At 37.4% G+C, this 21,494-nt stretch overlaps 1 pseudogene; it reads right to left on the minus strand.

Annotated features, from left to right (window-relative positions):
* LOC107707032 (plexin-A1-like) overlaps nucleotides 1-21,494 on the minus strand; it is a 239,176-nt pseudogene that overhangs the window by 7,583 nt on the left and 210,099 nt on the right.

The raw sequence follows: 21,494 nt of genomic DNA on the forward strand, positions 1-21,494 counted from the left end.
TTAAGAGAGAAAACTTCATGCAAGCTCACCTTGGTGGCCAGCAGTCGTGTCAGGTAGATCTCTGACACCATCTTGCTCCCGCGATCACCCTCGCGTTGATCTGTGTGGTCGTGGTTTTTGACGAGGTGCCAGAGTTTGGTACCACTCTCTAGATCGGGCGTGATCATGGGCGTCCTGGACCGTAGACTGTCTGGGCTGCTGGCCGTTCTCAACATACTCTCTGAAAATAAACACCGAGTCAATCATCAAAAGATTTCTAGCATTTTATAACATGGATAGCTCTATTTTTATATTTGCTAGGCAAAGAAATGATGATACTGGCCAAAAGAATTGTTCATTCTGATTAATGTTATAGCTCAACAAACTATCTAGTAAAAATTGATGTCTTTTATCATCTTCCTTATATTGCTGCCATTTCATAAAAGCAACACGCCTTTAAAGGCCATGCATTACAGTAATTTTACCTTAGTCAAGGGTGTTTTAGGTACACGTACAGCATTAAAATCACTGTAACGCATGGCCTCTCGAGGCTTATTGCTTTTATTTCATCATAATCTGTGCTATCTGGATGGTTCAGAGATCTCTGGTAGTATTGAACCCACACATCTTCATAAATATAATATAAACCAAAAACCTAAACAGCATAAAACAGTCACATTGGCGGTTGTAAATCAGGTCCGGCGGTCTCTTCTATCTGATGAGCAGTCGGCTGCTAAATACCCAGGAGTTACACATCAAAGATGAGAGCAGAGAGGAGCTGAGCTCTGGCTAATGGATGGTTAAGCACAGTAATCTGTCTGAGGATAAGGCATTCTGGGTAAGGATCATTTCCTGTGGATACCCTAAACTACAATGAATATACTGCATCTGCAGAATTAATCAAAAACTCCCTCAGGTTTATTCTATCCTTAAGTGGCAAGTGGGAGTGAAAGATAGAGTCCCGCGTCTGGAGTCTAGTTAATCAGTCACAGACTGGCAGGCCAGCGTGCTTGAAAGAAACAGCCACTGTAAGCTTAATTCGGCTCCTCGCAGCACTTTTATATTACACCACATAAAAAAGTCAAGGCTTAGAAAAACATAATAGTAAAAAAGCAAATAAATAATAAATAAAGGGATAAATAAACCAGGGAATGAGCGTTTTAAGCTACACAGAGACCACAAGATAACGGAGATAAACACTAATGGCTGAAACTTACTCTATGCAAGTACGTCAACACAGATGTTCAGGCACCGAAATGTGTCAGAACACAATTCATAATGCAATACAAGTGTGTGTTGCGTTCATAGTGTTGCCGCAATGATACCATTAGCATAAATGGTCTTCTACGGTCAAGTTTCTAGTTCATGTAAACTAGAAATTAGCTTTCAGACATGTACATAACTGAACAATATCTAGCTTGCATTCAATTTATCAAAGGTGACATTTATAATTTATAAATAAAGACATTAAACAATAATCTTATTTAGTTAAATTATAAAAGTAAATAATTTTCTTTTAAAATTTATATCAAAGAATCCTGAAAAATGTATTATGGTTTCCAATCCAACAAAACAAAAAACAAAAAAACAAAAAAACAAAAAAAAAACATTGTTTTCAGCAATGATGATAAGAAATGTTTCTTGAGCACCAAATCAGCATATTAAAATGATTTCTGAAGGATCATGTGATACTGAAGACTGGAATAATGGCGGCTGAAAATTCAGCTTTATCACCACAGGAATAAATTAATTTTCAAAAATATATTACAATAGACAACAATTCTTTTAAATTGCAATATTATTTCACAATATTACTGTTTTACTGTATTTTTGATCAAATAAATGCAGCCTATAAAAAAGCTAACAAAGTTGTATATTTTATTTGCTTCTGTATATATCAGTGTTATATCAGCCACCCTGCTTTCAAAATACTGAAATATCAGCCATAGAAAACCCCATTGGTTGATCACTGGCAAAACATTTGCCTTTGTGTATTTGCAGATGTAAGTTTCTATTTTTTTATGAGTATGTTTCTGGTCAAACAGGCCATTCATGCCTGCATGGTGCTAGCAACACGCAAGTGTTTGTATCTCGTTTCTCAATGTGACACAAATTGCATATAATGCTCAGCTCAGGATAATAAAGGATGACACGAATATATAAAAATACCCTGTGAGCAGTCTGAAATAAGACTTCCTCTGTTCTCTCCCATGGCCTGTGTATGCATCGTTCATTATTAATGGTATGAGTGTCAAACTTCATTACGGAGGCCCAGGGAGATGCATATCTGTCCAGTGCTCTTATCGCCGTGTCCATTCTGGAGGCAGGGGAGGAACGTTCCTTGGGGTATTGAAGATATGATTTCACTTCCTGTGCTGGGGTGTGAAAGGATTTGGAACAATGTTCAAAGGTATTTTCACAAGCTTACATATCCAGGAAATCAAGAACAATGTTCAAAGGTATTTTCTGGAGCTTACATATCCAGGAAATCAAATAAAAAACGTAAGAGCCAGATCATGTAATGACCACGATCTGCACCGGCATCACTCCGACACCACAGTGACAGCGCTAACCGCTGCCATTTCTATGGCAACGAGCGAAACACGACTTGAACAACAATACGAATGTGTGTCCAGTGTTTGAGCACTCAGAGAATTATTCCAGACATGAAGCCCCCTCTCAAAGGGAAATATAATGGACGTCTGCCATGAGAGAGCCATGGCTTGAGTGCATGTAATTCTGCGGCAATCACCGATACTCGCTTCTGAGGAGGACAGACAACATTAAACAGCTTTTTCTCTCTGATCCCCTTCCCTTTTTTTGGGTTGAGGAACAAAACACCTTCAGCTCTGTACTATCACCATCTCTTATTCGCACAAACACACAAAGTGTCCAGAAAACAAAACAAAATCATCACAAAGAACAGCGAAAAACATTAAGTCTACCAGCTTTTTGAAATTGAAACACGAAGACATGATACTAGTGTGAGTCCTCATTTTCAGGGGAAAAATAGAGGCCAGTGAGCTCTGGGTGCAATACATACAAGTCTTTTGGTTACACATGATCTCACTCTTCTGATGAAATTCTCTGAGGAGACGAGACTTGAACGTTCTGAGGAGAAAATCAAAACAAGAATTTGAGACAGAGTTCTTACCGTATCTGCTGAGGGACTTGGTGAAGGTGGACGAGTTTGAGATGTTGTACGCAGAGTTTTGCTTTGGCACCAGGGCGATCACAGACCCATCTGTTACCTGAGGACAGTAAGCAGCACAACATTACTGCAATATACTCAGAAAAACTCAAATCACAGAGACATTAGCGGGCTATACTCTGCATGTCATAGATATATTATACCACAATACTCAGCACACAGATCAACCTGTATATTGTGTATCAGATGCAAAAAAAAAAAAAAAGGATTTTTAAAAATGTTTTTGATAATTGAGCACCAAAATAAGCATATTAGAATTATTTTATAAGGATCATGTGACATTGAAAACTGGAGTAATGGCTGAAGAAAATTCAGCTTTGCAGTCACAGTAATAAATTACATAAAAATAAAATAAAACAGTTATTTTAAATTGTAATAATATTTAAGAATATTACTGGTTTTACTGTATTTTTAAGAAAATAAATGCAGCCAGGGTGAGCATCAGAGACTTCTTTTAAAAACATTACAAAATTATCCCAATTATTTTACCGGTAGTGTTTGATATATGTGACCCTGGACCACAAAACCATTCATAAGGGTCGATTTTTTGAATAAATAAGCTTTCCATTGATGTATGGTTTGTTAGGATAGGACAATATTTGGCCGAGATACTCATACCGAGGCCTCACTCATATTACTAATCAAAAATTTACTTTTAATATATTTACAGTAGGAAATTTACAAAATATCTTCATGGAACATGATCTTTAATTAATATCCTAATGATTTTTGGCATAAAAGAAAAATCTGTAATTTTGACACATACAATGTATTTTCGGCTATTGCTACAAATATACCCCGGCGACTTAAGACTGGTTTTGTGGTCCAGGGTCACATATGACTAATATGTTGACTTGATTACAAATGTTTTGTAGAAAAACAACTTTTAAATTCCCACTTTATTTCAGTGAGTTACCATTAAAATAATTCGATAGAGATTAGTGGAAATCATTTACATTTGTATACCAGGTAAGAATACTTCGAATTAAGATATTATTTGTATACAAAAAAAACAAAACAAAAAAACACTAAGATTTGAATTTGGCTTGACCACATTCATGAATTTATATTCACTGAAGAATTTTCCATTATATATATATACAGTATATACGCTGTTGTTCAAAAGTTTGGGATCAGTAAGATTTTTAATGCGTTTTAAAGAAGTCTCTTGCATCACAGGAATAAATTATATTTTAAAGTATATTAAAATAGAAAACCATTATTTTAAATTGCAATCATATTTAACAATATTACTGTTTTTCCTGTATTTCTAATCAAATAAATGCAGCCATGATGAGCAGAAGAGACTTCTTCAAAAAAACATTACAAATCTTACTGATCCCAAACTTATAATTTCCAAGGTTTTCCATGACCATGAGAACCCTGAATGTATTCAGGGACCACCACCTAATTCTGGTATTCTCTGTCCATTACACCTTTATTAAGGCTGTTTCCATGGTAACAGCTCAGGTGTGGACAGTAACCATACCTGATAGTGTGCTAGTGTGTTCAGGTGTTTCCAGTCATTATCAATCTTAGTAGTGACATCCTCATCCTGCAGAATGATCCTCGCCAGTCGCCCCTGCCGCCACTCTGCAACAGAAAACAAGATGAGTATGGTGTGTCAATAAGAATGGAGTGATGTTTCATGTTTTAGAAAACAGCATTTACTTATACTTATTATGTGTACAACACGCACATCACTCTGACACACAAGGACGATTAACCACTTGAGGGAAGCTTCCCTCTTTAGAAAGGCTTCATTTAGAACACATAACCTTGTCCGAATCGCCCTGTGCAGAGTGAAGTCGCTTTTCCTAGCTGAACAGATACAAAAGCATGCACTTGCTGTTACCAGAGGTGAGCGACATAACTAGGAAGTCAGAGTCCGGGTCAGATCTAAATTACAGATCTGATAAAGGTCATGGGAATGACTATTCTAAGCCTCTTACAAGCAAACCGTTCCAATAAACAACCTCCCTGTTTGTTTGTTGGAGGAGGAAGTCGCAGTTTCTTATTTCGAAACAGGCTCTGAAAGACAACTGCCAAGGAGCAAAGCAAAGCCAGATGAGATCTGCAGCTGATACTGTAGAATCACTCAGTCTGAGCCAGATGACAATCATGTTGGGAACTGCTCGAGCTAATGGGATCTTGCTGTGGATGATATGCTTCAGTGTCTATTTCTCTGGTGCCCACAATGGTGACTTCAGCATCCATTTATATCAAGCTGCTGATAAGCTGAACATTTGTATCAGCTGACAGTACCTGCTTTGAACAGAAGCATTTTATTACAAGAATGTGCAATAGGGATGTTAATAATTTAGTTTAATCATTTAATTAAAGGTGCAATAGGTGATTGTCTTCAGAAACATTTTTTGTTATGCTGGACCAATTGTTAAATAATTTCAGGTTATGTCCGGATAATATTTGGACTTTTCCACATGCATTTTGTTGCTTTAAAGTCAATGATTAAAATGATTAATTGATCATTAATTTTAATGACATTCAACTATGTTGACATATGTGTAATATTTCATTGATGTATCCATCTTGAAGCATAACTGCTCTGCCATCCATTCATCAAGCCGCAAATCCCTTCAGGGTTTTTCACATTGCATTTAACCCTGGGTTATCATCTTTTTAAACCTGGGTAAGGCCACTCTTTACCCTGGGTTATGGAACATTTCACTCGTGTAATTCTGAAAAGAGGTTAGCACCACTTTTAACCCCAGGTTATGAAACCTTCACGAATTGCAGAGGCAAAGGTACACACTATACAGTGTGAAATGATGCAGTGCTAGAACGTTACAGCAAATTATTCATCAACAGAAAACCAATCATAAACTGCCTCATTCAATATTCATGTGTTTTGCCATATAAACCTTCACTTTAACATTAAACATTTTCAGAGATGGACAGGCAGTTATTAAAACAGGTCATTTGCCAATCAATCTTATTGACCTCATAAATATGCAAATAGGAACCTTTAACCCAAGGTTTCCAAATGTAGAGTATGAACCCCACTGCCCAGCATTAATTACAAATCCAAGGCAAAGTATAAATAGTGTGCACCATGAAACAAGTTAACCCAGGATTATGCTATCCAGGGTTTAGAATGACCCTGCATTAACAATTTCAAGTGTGAAAAGCCACTTTCTGCCATATTCCTCCCTCGTCGTTCTCAAGAGTTCTTACCCAGGTCCATGTCTCCTGCTTTTGGTCTCTGTGAGTATGGGCTTCCTTTATACACAGCATCCAGAAGCTTCTCTTTCACCTGGGTAATTGTGTCACAGTTCAGGCATTTCACCGTCACCTCCGGGCCGTTCTCGTTCTCGGGGTTCACACAATGAAGTGTCTAAAAGGAGACGAGATAAATCAGTCTGAGCAATTAATTATTAGCATCTAGTTTGAACAGTTAGAGCACTCTCACTGTAAAAACAAGCTGAAAACACCAGTGAGCTGCCCACCCCTCTCAAAGAAAATATTTTTCCTTATAGAGTAACGATCAATCTATTAAATTATTTGAAAATATATTGAATAATATTTTGTTAATATATTACAATATATTGAATAATACATGAAATTGCCACTTTTCATATATTGAAAAATATGTGACAATATATTTTTTTATGTTCAGTAATATGTTTATGAATACTGTATGTGTTCAGATTTATGTAAACCCATGTGAAAGAAATTAATTGAGTGTTTCAATAAAGCTATTACATGTCCAAATGCGGTGCAGTTTGTCTTATTTGCTATATATTTTTTATATGTATCAATATTTAGCCATACATGGTCCTTATATATATTGCAGTATATCAAAAAAGATAGAAGCACTAGTTTCCCATATATAGAGTTGTATTCCTTAATATATCACATTATATTTTCCAGTATATTCCCGTATATTTTTGTTTTGTAAGGGTATATAGGCAGTTGCCTAAAAAAAGCTCATGACTGATTTGAAATGCTGTACATTTGATAAATCTATCAGCAGTATGAATAACACTCTTTACATAAAGCACACAGAGAATTGACTCATTTCAATAGGGTTTAGTGTTAGCATGTTGCTAAGCTAACACCATGACACTTTAACATGACTTCACGTTGACTTTTTTTCTTCTCTAATAATATGCATGAATTGTGCACATGAATTATACATGAGATGCATCAGGTAAATTTAGATTTAATCTCGATTTTAATGAAAATTAAAAAATGGAGAGACAAAGAAACATCAGATGAGTTCACTTATGTTGTGCACTTGCACTGACCAGAGTCTTGTAGTCAATCTGTTGCCGGATGAGTTTGTCCTCACTGAGGGAGTATCTGGCCTCTCCGGTGATGGCGTCTATAGGGCCTTTTTCCATCTGCTGTTTCATAGCGCAGTACAGCATGAAGAGAGGCTCACCTGCACACTCCTGTAGAGAGAGAAAGGGAGAGTGTCAGAAACAACAACAGTGTGCTAGGACTCCACGATGTCATGAATACATGCACTGTGACTTTTTTCACCTCATAAAAAGTGAAAGACAAAGCAAAAAGATGATGCAATCAATAGCCCTTCTTTCCTTTCATAGTAACACACGGACATAAAATGCATTTCAGGTATGTATATTGAGCAAAACTTGATTACTGATAAACTGTCACCTCAGATGTGAAAAACAAGCAGCTATAATGGTGCACCGCTTTCAAATAATCACAAGGACTTGCCAATCAATACAACCATTAGCCTCACACCCTCAAAAAGCCCCTCTCGAAAAAGACAAACAGTTTAAATGCAGGGGAGGGAGAGAGAGATAGATGGAGGTTAACGATTGGGAGGAAGCACTTAAACCCCTTTGTGAAACGAACGGATAGGTGTGGAGAGAGAGAGAGAGAGATTGCTGGGGGTGTGGACTGATAGGCTGTTTTCTGCATTAGCATTAACATCACTGACTAACACAACTTTCTGTTTTTCAGTTTCTTAATTCTTCATATTTATGTTTCTGTTTGATTCAGGTGTCCATTAGCAGTTAACTAGCCTCATGTAGTCTGACTTACGGTTCATATTATGACTTATTCTGGACAATTAGCATCCACTCAGAGAGGAAGACTTGGTCTGACTGACATGTAAAGCTACCAAATAAAACTAAAAACTAAATAAAGCTTAAATAAATATGAATAAAAGACTAAAAACTTTTAAAATTAGAAATGATTTTCAAATCAGTGAATAAGTTTGCTTCACCCTAGTTTCTGAGCTACAATGAATTACAATGTTTTTGAGACATAAACTAGCAGTCTTCATTGCAGCTTCAGATTTTGTATGGTATGTGAATAAGCTTGTTAATCGCTAGTTTCTGCCTCAGAAACTAGCAAGTTTATTCACTGTAGCTTCAGAGAGCACACATTGTGTGAATTATAACACACAAAATCTGAAGCTATAATGAATAAACATGTTAATCGCTAGTTTCTAGAGAAATTTTTTTTTTGAAGAATACTGAGACAAAAGCTAACAATTAGTAGTCTTATTTGTAGCCTCAGATTTTGTGAGGTATGACAATAAACTATAATTGCTAGTTTTTGCCTCAGACAACTGATTAGCAAACGTATTAGTCATTGTAGATTCAGACAGCAAATATTGTGTGAATTACACATTAACACACAAAATCGTGAAACGAACGGATAGGTGTGGAGAGAGAGAGAAAGAGAGAGAGAGAGAGAGAGAGAGAGAGATGGCTGGGGTGTGGACTGATAGGCTGTTTTCTGCATTAGCATTAACATCACTGACTAACACAACTTTCTGTTTTTCAGTTTCTTAATTCTTCATATTTATGTTTCTGTTTGATTCAGGTGTCCATTAGCAGTTAACTAGCCTCATGTAGTCTGACTTACGGTTCATATTATGACTTATTCTGGACAATTAGCATCCACTCAGAGAGGAAGACTTGGTCTGACTGACATGTAAAGCTACCAAATAAAACTAAAAACTAAATAAAGCTTAAATAAATATGAATAAAAGACTAAAAACTTTTAAAATTAGAAATGATTTTCAAATCAGTGAATAAGTTTGCTTCACCCTAGTTTCTGAGCTACAATGAATTACAATGTTTTTGAGACATAAACTAGCAGTCTTCATTGCAGCTTCAGATTTTGTATGGTATGTGAATAAGCTTGCTAGTTTTTGCCTCAGAAAATAGTGACTAGCCAGTTTATTTATTGTCGCTTCAGATAGCACACATTGTGTTAATTACACAATCACACAAAATCTGAATCTATAACGAATAAACACGCTAATCGCTAGTTTCTGAGGAAGAAACTACAAATAATCTGAAGAATTGTACTGAGACAGAAACTTATTTGTAGCCTTAGATTCTGTGTGGTATGAAAAGCTCGCTAATCGCTAGTTTTGGACTCAAACTAGTGATTAGCAAACTTATTCATCTTTGTAGAATCAGATATAACAGATATTGTGTGAATTAACACAAAATCTGAAGCTACAATGAATAGACCTGCTAATTGTAAGTTTCTGAGGCAGAAGCTACAATCTGAAGCTATAATGAATTGTAACGAGTTTCTGAAACAGAAATGAGCAATTAGCAATCTTCTTCACTGTAGCTTCAGATAGCACACATTGTGTGAATTACACATTACCACACAAAATCTGAAGCTATAATGAATAAACATGCTAATTGCTAGTTTCTGGGGAAGAAACTACAAATAATCTGAGGAACTTTACCGACGCAGAAACTAACAATGAGCAGTTTTATTTGTAGCCTCAGATTTTGTGTGGTATGAAAATAAGCTTGCTAATCGCTTTATTGCCTCAAACTAGTGATTAGCAAACTTATTCATCATTGTAGATTCAGATATAGCAAATATTGTGTGAATTAACACACAAAATCTGAAGCTACAATGAATAGACCTGCTAATCGCAAGTTTCCAAGGCAAAAGCTACAAACGATCTGAAGCTACAATCTGAAGCTATAATGAACTGTAAGGAGTTTCTGAGACAGAAATGAGCAATTAGCAATCTTCTTCACTGTAGCTTCAGATTTTGTGTGGTACTATGTGAACAATCTTTCTAATCGCTAGTTTCGGAGGCAGCAAGTTTATTCATTGTAGCTTCACATTTTCAAGTCAAAATCTGAGATAATTTCAGAAGATTGATCAGGCTCTAATGCAGGAAACTTCTAAGCCATAAAAATTACAGTGAGCTGTCACATGCGAGACGCATCAGGCACGTATCCCTCCTCAACCGACCGCACTGATTATGATGGGCATGGTGAAACGAGGAAACACACCATCTCCCTCCGCCTTACACATACCCACACGAAACCGTTTCTTCTGGTTTCCTCCATCACTTCATCCTGTTTTACTCCACTCACCCTCCCACCATATGCTGTTAACGTCTCGTTAGCATCTGCGCTAATTAAGTCGACAGCTGCTAACGAGAGGGAGCGCGAATACATCACTCTTAGAGACCCCTACTGCAGCGCACGTGGCCAGGAGACCAGACCTCATCCCACGCTTCAGCTTCATTAAAGAAAGAGACAGAAAGAGAGCGAGAGAGCGCAGACAACATAGACAGACCTCACCCACCCATAGGGCTAATGAACAGTAGCAGGAAAATATCCTGTTGAAATACAGAGCTAGCAGATCAATTATTCCACACTACAGCCTTGAGCAGACTTTGTTCAAAAGCACCACTGTGGCCAGAATGTTGATTAAAAAAAAAAAGCACTTTGTGAGAAAGATTTCTGGGAAGGTTTGATTCGTGTTAGTTTGCTTCAACTGTGCTGTCTGAGCCGTGTCTTCATATGTGATATTACAAGCTGTGTGTTGGTGACAACAGCTTGTCAGTTCTACTAACTCACGCCACAATCCCATCCGTCGAAAACAGCGCCGCTTTTCCTAATGCTAATTAGCGATCTCAAACTGCCTGCTTCTGAACTTCTGTCAGTTATCAGAGGAGTCAAACGAGGCCTGTAAACAGTCAAAGCTTGAAACAGACTTCAAACGAGCAAATCAGAATTGGGTTATTTGGTCTGAAAGGATGAGTTCATCCAAAAATAAAAAAGATTACCCTCATGTCATTCTAAATCTGTTAAAATTCCATAGTTCACAAAAGATATTAGGCAAAATATTCTTGCTGCTCCAAGATGTATGTATCATTTTTAGCCATACTATTGCTTTTTTCCTCACTCACATGCAATTATATATCTCTATATCAGGGGTTCTCAACTCTGGCCCTCGAGGTTCACACACACAAACAGACCTGAACAAGTTAAACAAGGTCTTCAGGATCATTAGAAAGTTACAGGTAGGTGAGTTTGTTCAAGGTTGGAGCTAAACTCTGCAAGAGAGTGGACCTTGAGGGCCAGAATTGAGAACCCCTGATAAATAAATAAATATATATATATATATATATATAGTGAGAGAGAGAGAGAGTAGAAACATTTTATTTTTGAAACAATAAAAAAAGTCTCTTATGCTCACCAAGGCTGCATTTATTTGATAAAAAATACAGTAAATATAACAGTAAAATTGTGAAATATTACATTTTGAAATAACTATTTTCTATTTGAATACATTTTAAAATGTAATTTATTCTGGTGATGCGAAGCTGAATTTTCAGCATCATTACTCCAGTCTTCAGTGTCACATGATCAGAAATCATTCTAATATGAGAATTTGCTGCATAATTGTTATTGGTTCTCAGTTATTAATAATGGTTCTTATTATTATCAATGTTAAAAACAGTTTTGCTGTTTTGTGGAAACATTCAGGATTCTTTGATGAATAGAAAGTTCAAAAGAACAGCATTTGAAATAGAAATCTTTTGTAACATTATAAATGTTTTTACTAGGGCTGCACGATAAATGCTGCACTAGGGCTGCACGAGATATTTAACGCGCATCTTGTCAGTAAAGCCATTCTGTAATCAGCGGTAAATCTCCATCACGTGCGGGCTTTCACATGAAGCAGCATTTACTGCACAGAGCCGTCGTTCACCGACAAGCTGCGCAAAACATGCGCAAAATATGATCGTTGTTCAGCTTGTCAGTGAACAACGGCTCTGTGTAGTTAATGCTGCTCCATGTGAGCCCACCAAGGCTGCATTTATGTGCCCAAAATACAGCAAAACACTATTATTGTGAAATAGTATTACAATTTAAAATAACTGTTTTCTATTGTAATATATTTTAAAAGGTAATTTATTCCTGTGATGCAAAGCTGAATTTTCATCAGCCATTACTCGAGTTTTCAGTGTCACATGATCCTTCAGAACTCATTCTAAAATGCTGATTTGCTGATCAATAAACATTTCTTATTATTATTCATGTTACAAACAGTTGTGCTACTTAATATTTATGCAGAAACCATGATATACCATGATGCGTGTGTGTTTAAAGTTAATGATTTTTTTTCAGCAAATATGCATTAAATTGCTCAAAATTGATAGTAAAAACTAGGGCTGCACGATAAATCGCATGCGATATTTAACGCGCATCTTATCAGTAAAGCCGGTTCTGTAATCAGCGGTAAATCTCCATCACGTGCGGGCTTTCACATGAAGCAGCATTTACTGCACAGAGCCGTCGTTCACCGACAAGCTGCGCAAAACATGCGCAAAATATGATCGTTGTTCAGCTTGTCAGTGAACAACGGCTCTGTGTAGTTAATGCTGCTCCATGTGAAAGCCCGCAGGTGATGGAGATTTACCGCTGATTAAAGAACCGGCTTTACTGACAAGATGCGCGTTAAATATCGCATGCGATTTATCGTGCAGCCCTAGTTTTTACTATCAATTTTGAGCAATTTAATGCATATTTGCTGAAAAAAAATCATTAACTTTAAACACACACGCATCATGGTATATCATGGTTTCTGCATAAATATTAAGTAGCACAACTGTTTGTAACATGAATAATAATAAGAAATGTTTATTGATCAGCAAATCAGCATTTTAGAATGAGTTCTGAAGGATCATGTGACACTGAAAACTCGAGTAATGGCTGATGAAAATTCAGCTTTGCATCACAGGAATAAATTACCTTTTAAAATATATTACAATAGAAAACAGTTATTTTAAATTGTAATACTATTTCACAATAATAGTGTTTTGCTGTATTTTGGGCACATAAATGCAGCCTTGGTGGGCATAAGAGACTCCATTTAAAAAAAAAAAAAACTTTTTTTTAAAATTAGTATTGTGAACAAATAATGACAACTTTCATTTTTTGGGCAAACTATTCCTTTACAAGCAACTACATTCAATGTTCTCAAATAATGCAAAAGCACTTTCAATTTGTGTCATCGTTAAATGAATCTCTATGAAGTGAAAGTATTCTGGACTCCCGTTTCCTGTTGATTAAAATTATTCCATTGCGTGCTGAGCCCTGCACGATTAAACTAATAGAACTAGAGAGCTGCAAACGCGAGCGTGAGAGAGAGACAGAGAGACAAACAGGGGAGGACTGACATCCTGCAGCTCAATCACGCTCTGTGAGTGGCGTCATGGAGTGAAGCAGGATGGAGGGGGGGAAGCAGAGTACAGGAGTATATAAAGGAGATGGAGCTAAGAGCTGATGGAGACTAGGATGCAGAGGTGTCTGAAGGGATGACCTCTGACCTGCCCGACCACTGACAGACAGCTTCTGTCTCATTATTTGTCACATCATGTTGGACCTAGTTGTGGAAAGGCCCTCTGGTCACTCTATTCTTGCAAAATAAAGACAAGTTCAATTTTGTTCTTTTGTATGTGTGTTTGGGTGCATTTTTGTTTTTCAGGAGTGAGTAATTACACACTTTACACAAAAATGAAAATTCTGTTATCATTTACTCACCCTCATGTTGTTTAAAACATGCAAGACTTTTTACTTCTGCAGAACACAAAAGAAGATATTTTGGAAAAAAAGTTTCAAATGTTTTTGTTCATAAAATTGAAGTCAATGGGGTCTAAAACAACACTGTTAACTTTCATTGTATGGACAATATCATAATGTGTTCTTCACAGAAGAAAGTCATACAGATGTGAGTCAGTAAATAATGACAGAACTTCTACTTTTGGGTCAAATATCCTTTTAAAAAACAAATATGGATTCAGAGTGATTTGTTAGACTGATTTAAACAAATCAAACTGATTCAAAACATTGTTTTTTTGAAAGATTCATTACAAGAATTGGCTAATATGAGTCAGTTGTTGATCAGACTTGTGAATCAAACTGTGAAAACTCACAACTCAGGCAAAATATAATGGTGCACCATTCAGAATTTTGGGGGTCAATAAGATTTTTGTTATGCTCACCAAGGCTGCGTTTATTTGATCAAAAATACAGTAAAAGCAGTAATATTGTGAAATATTATCACAACAGTTTTCTATTTTAATAAATTTTAAAACAAATTTTATTCCTGTGATGGCAAAGCTGAAATTTCAGCATCATTACTGCAGTCTTCAGTGTCACATGATCCATTAGAAATCATTCTAATATGCTGATTTGCTGCTCAAGAAACATGTCATATTATTATCATTGCTGGACACAATGCAGTCTTATCAGTAACAATACTGTACACACTTACTTTTAAGAACTTGTACAGAAGAAATGTGAACCAGTTTGTAAGCATCTTCTCAGCAACAGACTCGGTCCTAAAAGAGACAAAGGAAAAGTGAGAGAAAATATGAATCAAAATTCATACAACACAAATAAAATCCAAAAGTGTATAAAAGCTTTCTCAAACAAACAAACAAACAAACAAACAAAAACTCCAATGAAAAACTACACTTTTTTTCAAAACAAACTACCAATCTTCATTAAGACCAGACAATTACAGTAACTGGGCAACATCTTCCATTAATGGCCAACCTGTCGCCAGTCGAAGACCCCCAAAAGCTTCCCCAGAACAGAAGTAATTAAAGCATGCCGTAATTAATGTACTTCAAAGCTCCTAATTCATCTGCAGCTGGCAAACGAGAGCGACTGCTAGCGCGAGCTGCTTACTGCGGCTCCTTCCTCCCTCAGGCCCACCAGGAGCCTTTTCTGCTGTTCAATAATGCATTCACATAGACTTACCAACTCCCATTACTTGCTTACATAAGGGCCTATTATTAAATATATGCTCATTAATAAAATGGTGAAAGGGAGATAAGGTGAATGGACTGGGACAACAGGTATTTCATGAGGGGGAAGCGTCCCGAATAGCTCATTAGCGTACTTCAGTAAGTGCACTAGATCAGGGTCGACAGTGGGGTGAGATGGAGGATATCGACTTACATGAACTTCTGAGAGTAATGGAGAAATTTTGAGGTGGTATTTCCAAGCTGGGATTTTTGTGGCATTTTAAGTCTACTTATGTTAGTCGAGGTTTCTTGTTGTGATTTATTTTTACATCATTTCTACCCTCTCAATGACCCTTTGAAACAGGCTGTTTTTTCGACTGTAGCTTTAAGAGTTCTGTAACGAAACAACTTCGGATTTCAGTGGCTAAAGGCCCGATCACACAAAGGAAGATAACTATGGCAATAAGTATAAAGTTTAATAATTGTTATGATTCTATGAGAATAGGGAATTTCACACTGTAACTATAACAATAACAGAGTAATTATATAGTCAGACTCACTTTCAAAACATTTTTTTAGCTGATTGACAGCCAATCACAATCTGTTCTGCTTTAAAGAGCTTGAGCAATTAAAGTGGCAGACGACAAAACGCCAGTGCGTGCTTATGATAAACAGAACATTATCGTGCACTGGTGTGGTCGCTGATATAGTTATCTTTAAAGTTACCGTTCTTGGTGTGAACAGGCCTTAACTCTGTATATCAGTGTGACTCTGTGTGTGTGTGTGTCTTCTCCCACCTCCTGAGCAGCAGTTTAGGGTGGTTCTTGCTCTCCAGGTTCTTGTCGATGAGGTCAGAGAGCAGCTGTTTGAGGACTCCTGTAGCATACTCCATCTCTCCCTGTAGAGCCGTCATGATGAGTGATGCCACGTTGCCACGGTCACGCATGGAGAAGGAGCGCTGAGCTTCCAGCGTGCGGATAAATGTCAGCAGGAAGTGCTTCTTGGTGAGGAGTTGACCAAACAGAGTCAAGGCCTTCTCGACATTAGCCTGCACCTGTGGGAAAACACACACAGCAACTCATTATACAGCGCAGAATAAATTACAACAGCTGTGTTGTGTTTTGATTAACAGATAAAAGATAAAATCAAAAAATAATCTATCATCTTCAATGTGATTTTTATGCCTCTTATGCTCACCAAGGCTGCATTTATTTGACCAAAAATACAGTTAACAGTGATATTGTAAAATATTAGTACAATTTAAAATAACTGTTTTCTATTTGAGTATTTTAAAAATGTAATTAATTCCTGTGATGCAAAGCTGAAATTTCAGCATCATTACTCCAGTCTTCAGTGTCACATGATCCCTCAGAAATTATTCTAATATGCTGATATTTTGTTGAAGAAACATTTCTCATTACTATCAATGTTTAAAACAGCTGTGCTGCTTAATATTTTGTGGAAACCATGATACATTTTTCAGGTTTATTTGATGAACAGAAAGTTCAAAAGAACATCATTTATTTGAAATAGAAATAACATTATAAATATCTTTATTGACACTAATGATCAAATTAATGTGTCCTTGATAAATTAAAGTATATAACTACTTTCAAAAAATTAAAAATCTACCTGACCACAAACTTTTGAACTGTAGTGTAACTAATTTGTAAAATTAGTTAAATAAATGCAGCCTTGGTGAGCATAAGAGGCATAAGAGACTCTCCTTGAGACTAACAGTGATCCCCACATGCTTCAAGCAAACTACCATCATCCCTGTTCCCAAAAAAACAACAACTGTCTCCTATCTGAATGACTACCGCCCTGTAGCACTGACAACAGTCATCATGAAGTGCTTCGAACGTCTAGTCAAATCCCACATCAGCTCCTCTCTACCTGACACCCTGGACCCATTCCAATTTGCTTACAGATCCACTGATGACACCATCGCAATGGCCATACACTCTGCCCTGGAACACTTGGAGGGAAGAGACACCTATGTGCGGATGCTGTTTGTTGATTACAGCTCTGCATTTAACACCATCATCCCTACCAAAATCATAGCCAAACTGAAAGATCTGGGTCTTAACAGTCACTTATGTAACTGGGTCCTGGTCTTCCTGACCGGCAGACCCCAGGTGGTTAGAATTGGCAACCACACATCCTCCTCACTCACACTCAGCACTGGTGCCCCACAGGGATGTGTACTCAGTCCTCTCTTGTACTCCCTGTTCACTTACGACTGCTCTGCTAAGCATAGCTCCAACATCATCCTCAAATTTGCTGACGATACAACTATCCTAGGACTCATCACTAACGGTGATGAGACATCCTACAGAGATGAGGTTAATGCACTCACAGCATGGTGTGCTGATAACAATCTCTCTCTAAACGTCAGCAAGACCAAGGAGCTGGACATAAACTCCCAGCCTTACAGGACATCTATCAAACTCGCTGCTTGAGAAAGGCTCGCAGCATTATCAAGGACCGCACTCACCCTACTCATCACCTGTTTGCCACACTGCCATCTAGGGATGCAATGATTATAGATTTTGTTGGTACGATTATTGTCTGAGGAATAATGACGGTTTCACGATTATGACGATTATTATGCATTTATTCATTTCACAAAATTATTAATGTATAAAATCACACGGACACTCTTTAGATAATAAAGTGTTTTTTTATTGCTGCCTTTAGAAACAGAAATAACACCGTAACCAATGATACAGCACAAAATAATAATAATAAAGACAAACAAATGTCTATCTCTCCAATTGGAATTAAAAAGGTGACCTCTGCTCTGTAAACATCCATGTCAGTATTTGCCTTTTGAAAATAACTAATGAAAATAGATCACACAAATAAATGTGATCTTACCCCACTATTTCATCTTTCTGATCTGAAGTAGGCAGAATACGTCAGTCTTGCCTTCACGTCGTGCATTAAAATAGTTTAAAGCCGCATTGTCTTCGCTCTTTAGCAGCAGTTTTTACGGCAATATTTAAATGACACCCTGGTCATTCTTGGTGTACCCAACATGGTCCCACACTATCGACCTTCAGTCATTACTCTGGTGGAAATAAAAGATCGCTGTTTGGTTCCTCTGTAGTTAATCTTGTGTGTGTAGTAGCCTCCGTGTCTCTGATAAGCACAGCATTTAAACACTCACCCTGCTCATCACCTGTTTGCCACACTGCCATCTGGCAGACGCTTACGATCCATCCGATCACGGACAACCAGACTGAAGAACAGCTTTTATCTTCAAGCCATCAGACTGCTTAACAGCCAGCTATAACCAGAATACATGCTGCTCTTAAGTTAGTATTTCTTGTACTTGCACTGCCACTTTTAATATTTTTTTTTTCATGTAGCTCTGCGACACTCTACAATGACTTTTTGGTCACTGCTCTACCCGGAAATACTAAATCGGAATACGTGCTGCTCTTAAGTTTATTATTTATTGTATTTGCACTGCCACTTTTAATTTTCTTTCATTTTGGACACTGCTCTACCCCAATATTCTTATATCAGTACCTCAGGACTACTTAAAACTCTTAACACTGTCTACCCTTATTGTATCTGTTACTGTCACTTATTTGTATTTACCGCTCTGTCTGCGTTTATTGTTCTGCCTATGGTCACTTAAGTCACTCAATATCTCAGTGCCCTCCACATACGTCTATATCTGTATATGTTAATTTTTCTATTCAATTTTTTTTTATGTATGGTCCTGTTATTGTTACAGTGCCCAGTTTTCCCCAGTGTTAACTATGCAAATGATAAATAAATGCCTCTTGACTCTTAAAACAGTTCACACCTACATTGTTGCCCTGAACTGATCCATTTATATCACTATTTACTTACACAATTTCATGATTGACACAAATTAGTTCTGTTTGTGTTTCATGCTGGAGGCCCATTGTGTGACTGGTTTGAGGTCCTGATACAACAACACTGGCTTAATAAATGGCATGAATTTGGGGAGCATGACAATCTTTTTTAACCGACCAAAAGCAGACAAGGACAACATGAAGCTTCATTTGCATTAAACCTGTGTAATGTGACATATTTCTGAGAGAAAAATATTATTAACTGAAAAAAAAATTTTTGGGATTGTAGAGTAAAAAAAAGTGAGCTATTTTAAGATTTTTTTATGATTATTTAAGATTTATTTTATTATTTAAAAATTAAAAGTGATCAGTCGTATGGAAGCCCGTTTCCGCCACTGACTTTTTTTCTCAGAATTGCGTGATATAAACTTGCAATTGAGAGTTAAAAAAGTCATAATTGAGAGATATAAACTTGCAATTCTGAGAAATAAAGTCAGAATTGCGTGATATAAACTTGCAACTGTGAGTTAAAAAGTCATAATTGAGAGATATAAACTCGCAATTCTGAGAAATAAAGGCAGAATTGCGTGATATAAACTCGCAATTAAAAGTCGCAATTACCTTTTTTTTTTTTTTTTGGCGGAAACGGGCTTCCATACAGTCGTGCACAGTAAGACTAGGGAAATTTTTTAAGATAATTTTTTAAGATAAGGTCAATTTCGAATTTATGTTGCTTTTAATATTTTTGATTGATGCATTCTGCCTTTCTGAAACACAGTGTCGAAGCCCTTTAGTAAAGTAAACAGCATTCCGGCAGAAGCCCACATGAGGGACATGCAGCTTTCTGATTGACATCAAAGGGAATCCAAGATGCTAGCAGCTCAAAACACAACAGAAGGAAATGCAGAGTGAGGGCGAGGAAGGACAGAGAGAGAAAGAGTACAGCAGGAAGCAGACGCGACCTCGGAGTCCAGGAGTGAAAGGTGGTGATGTGTTCTTCCATGAGCCGCACCTGTCACTTTTCATCTGCCTCGCTCTCTCACACATCTTACCTGTACAATTTCTTGAAGCCACTTATTTATACTAAGATAACAAAAGCAACATCTTACATGTGTCCTAACTATCCACAACAAGCTACTGGACATTGTCGTTCGTTTGGTTTCCACAGCATTGTCTACTGAATAGCCCCGCCCACAGTGAAATCTCACTGGTGCAAAATTCTGCTCCACATGTACAACTTGGCTGTAATTATCTCACATTGTTGTTGGATAGTTTTCACGGCTAGCTAGGACAAAGTGCTACAATTCAAAGAAATTATGAAAAACGAACGAATAAAATCTCCAAGCGAGGATGCCGGAATCAGACTTCAAAGCAAACCGGCATCTGTTATTGTCCCCTTCAGCACCTTATGTACCATGTAACCTGACAAAGGCTTTTTTTCCGACAACACAGACTAATAAAGTGCCTCAATTCTTCTCTGCTGAGCCGAATGAAATTCGCAGCCTCTCGGGGAGGCCGATTGTACTGTAGGTTGCTTAGGGGCGAGAAGCTACACAGAGCAATAAGGGCCTGAGCCGCGCGCATAGGCACTTGATTACGCCGGGGACTCGGGGGCAAATACAGTGAAAACAAACCCCAGATGAAATAATAAACAAACGATCCCTCCGCAAGCCAACAGCGTGACCTGCCGTTCGCAGACCGGTGGACGCAGCATGTCAGAGAAATGGAGTATTTAATTGTGCTGACCAGTGCGTTTTGAGGTTTCGTGATTGCTCTCGTTTAGTTGTGTTGTTTTCTTTAGCTCGTGCTATTACGTGTCAGTGATTAGCATCTGGCTTTATTGTAAGAGGTCACAATCTGTAATGCATTGAACTTGTAAACTCCAAATTGTAGGTTGAAACGTTCTTTTTTTCACTCCTGAGAGAGTCACCGACACCATTTATCAGAAGCAAGTGATGTCAAAAACATTGGTAACCAAATTTACAATATACATTATGACTTTTCAAGAGTGCTGATCAGGTGCCTATGGCACAAATGTAGTTTATACAATCTCAATACTATGCTGTTGTTTCTAGTATTAGTAGTCGTCTGCTGTTTTTTGATTGCATTGTTAGTTCTGCTCTAGGGTTACCATGGTGATGGCGATGTACTGACCCGTACCTCCATCTCCTTGAGCACCGGGTGGTCCTCAATGCCAGGGAACAGCACCCTCATGGCATAGGTTCGGTAGTCCAGGAACGGGATGCCAGCTCCATCCAGCTCTTGGGTCAGTTCATGGATGTCAGTTTGGAGTTCAGCAAAAGCTGTGAGGAGAAAAGCACTGGTAAGTTCGACACTATCTGACCAATTCGACCAATTATGACCAAAAAGTTCCCTGATTTTTCCAGTTGCATGTATTGACTGGATAAGGACATAAAAAAAAAAAAAATATATATATATA

This window comes from Sinocyclocheilus rhinocerous, unplaced genomic scaffold, assembly GCF_001515625.1.
Source record: "Sinocyclocheilus rhinocerous isolate Xijiao unplaced genomic scaffold, SAMN03320098_v1.1 scaffold714, whole genome shotgun sequence".
In the NCBI taxonomy this organism is placed as follows: Eukaryota; Metazoa; Chordata; class Actinopteri; order Cypriniformes; family Cyprinidae; genus Sinocyclocheilus; species Sinocyclocheilus rhinocerous.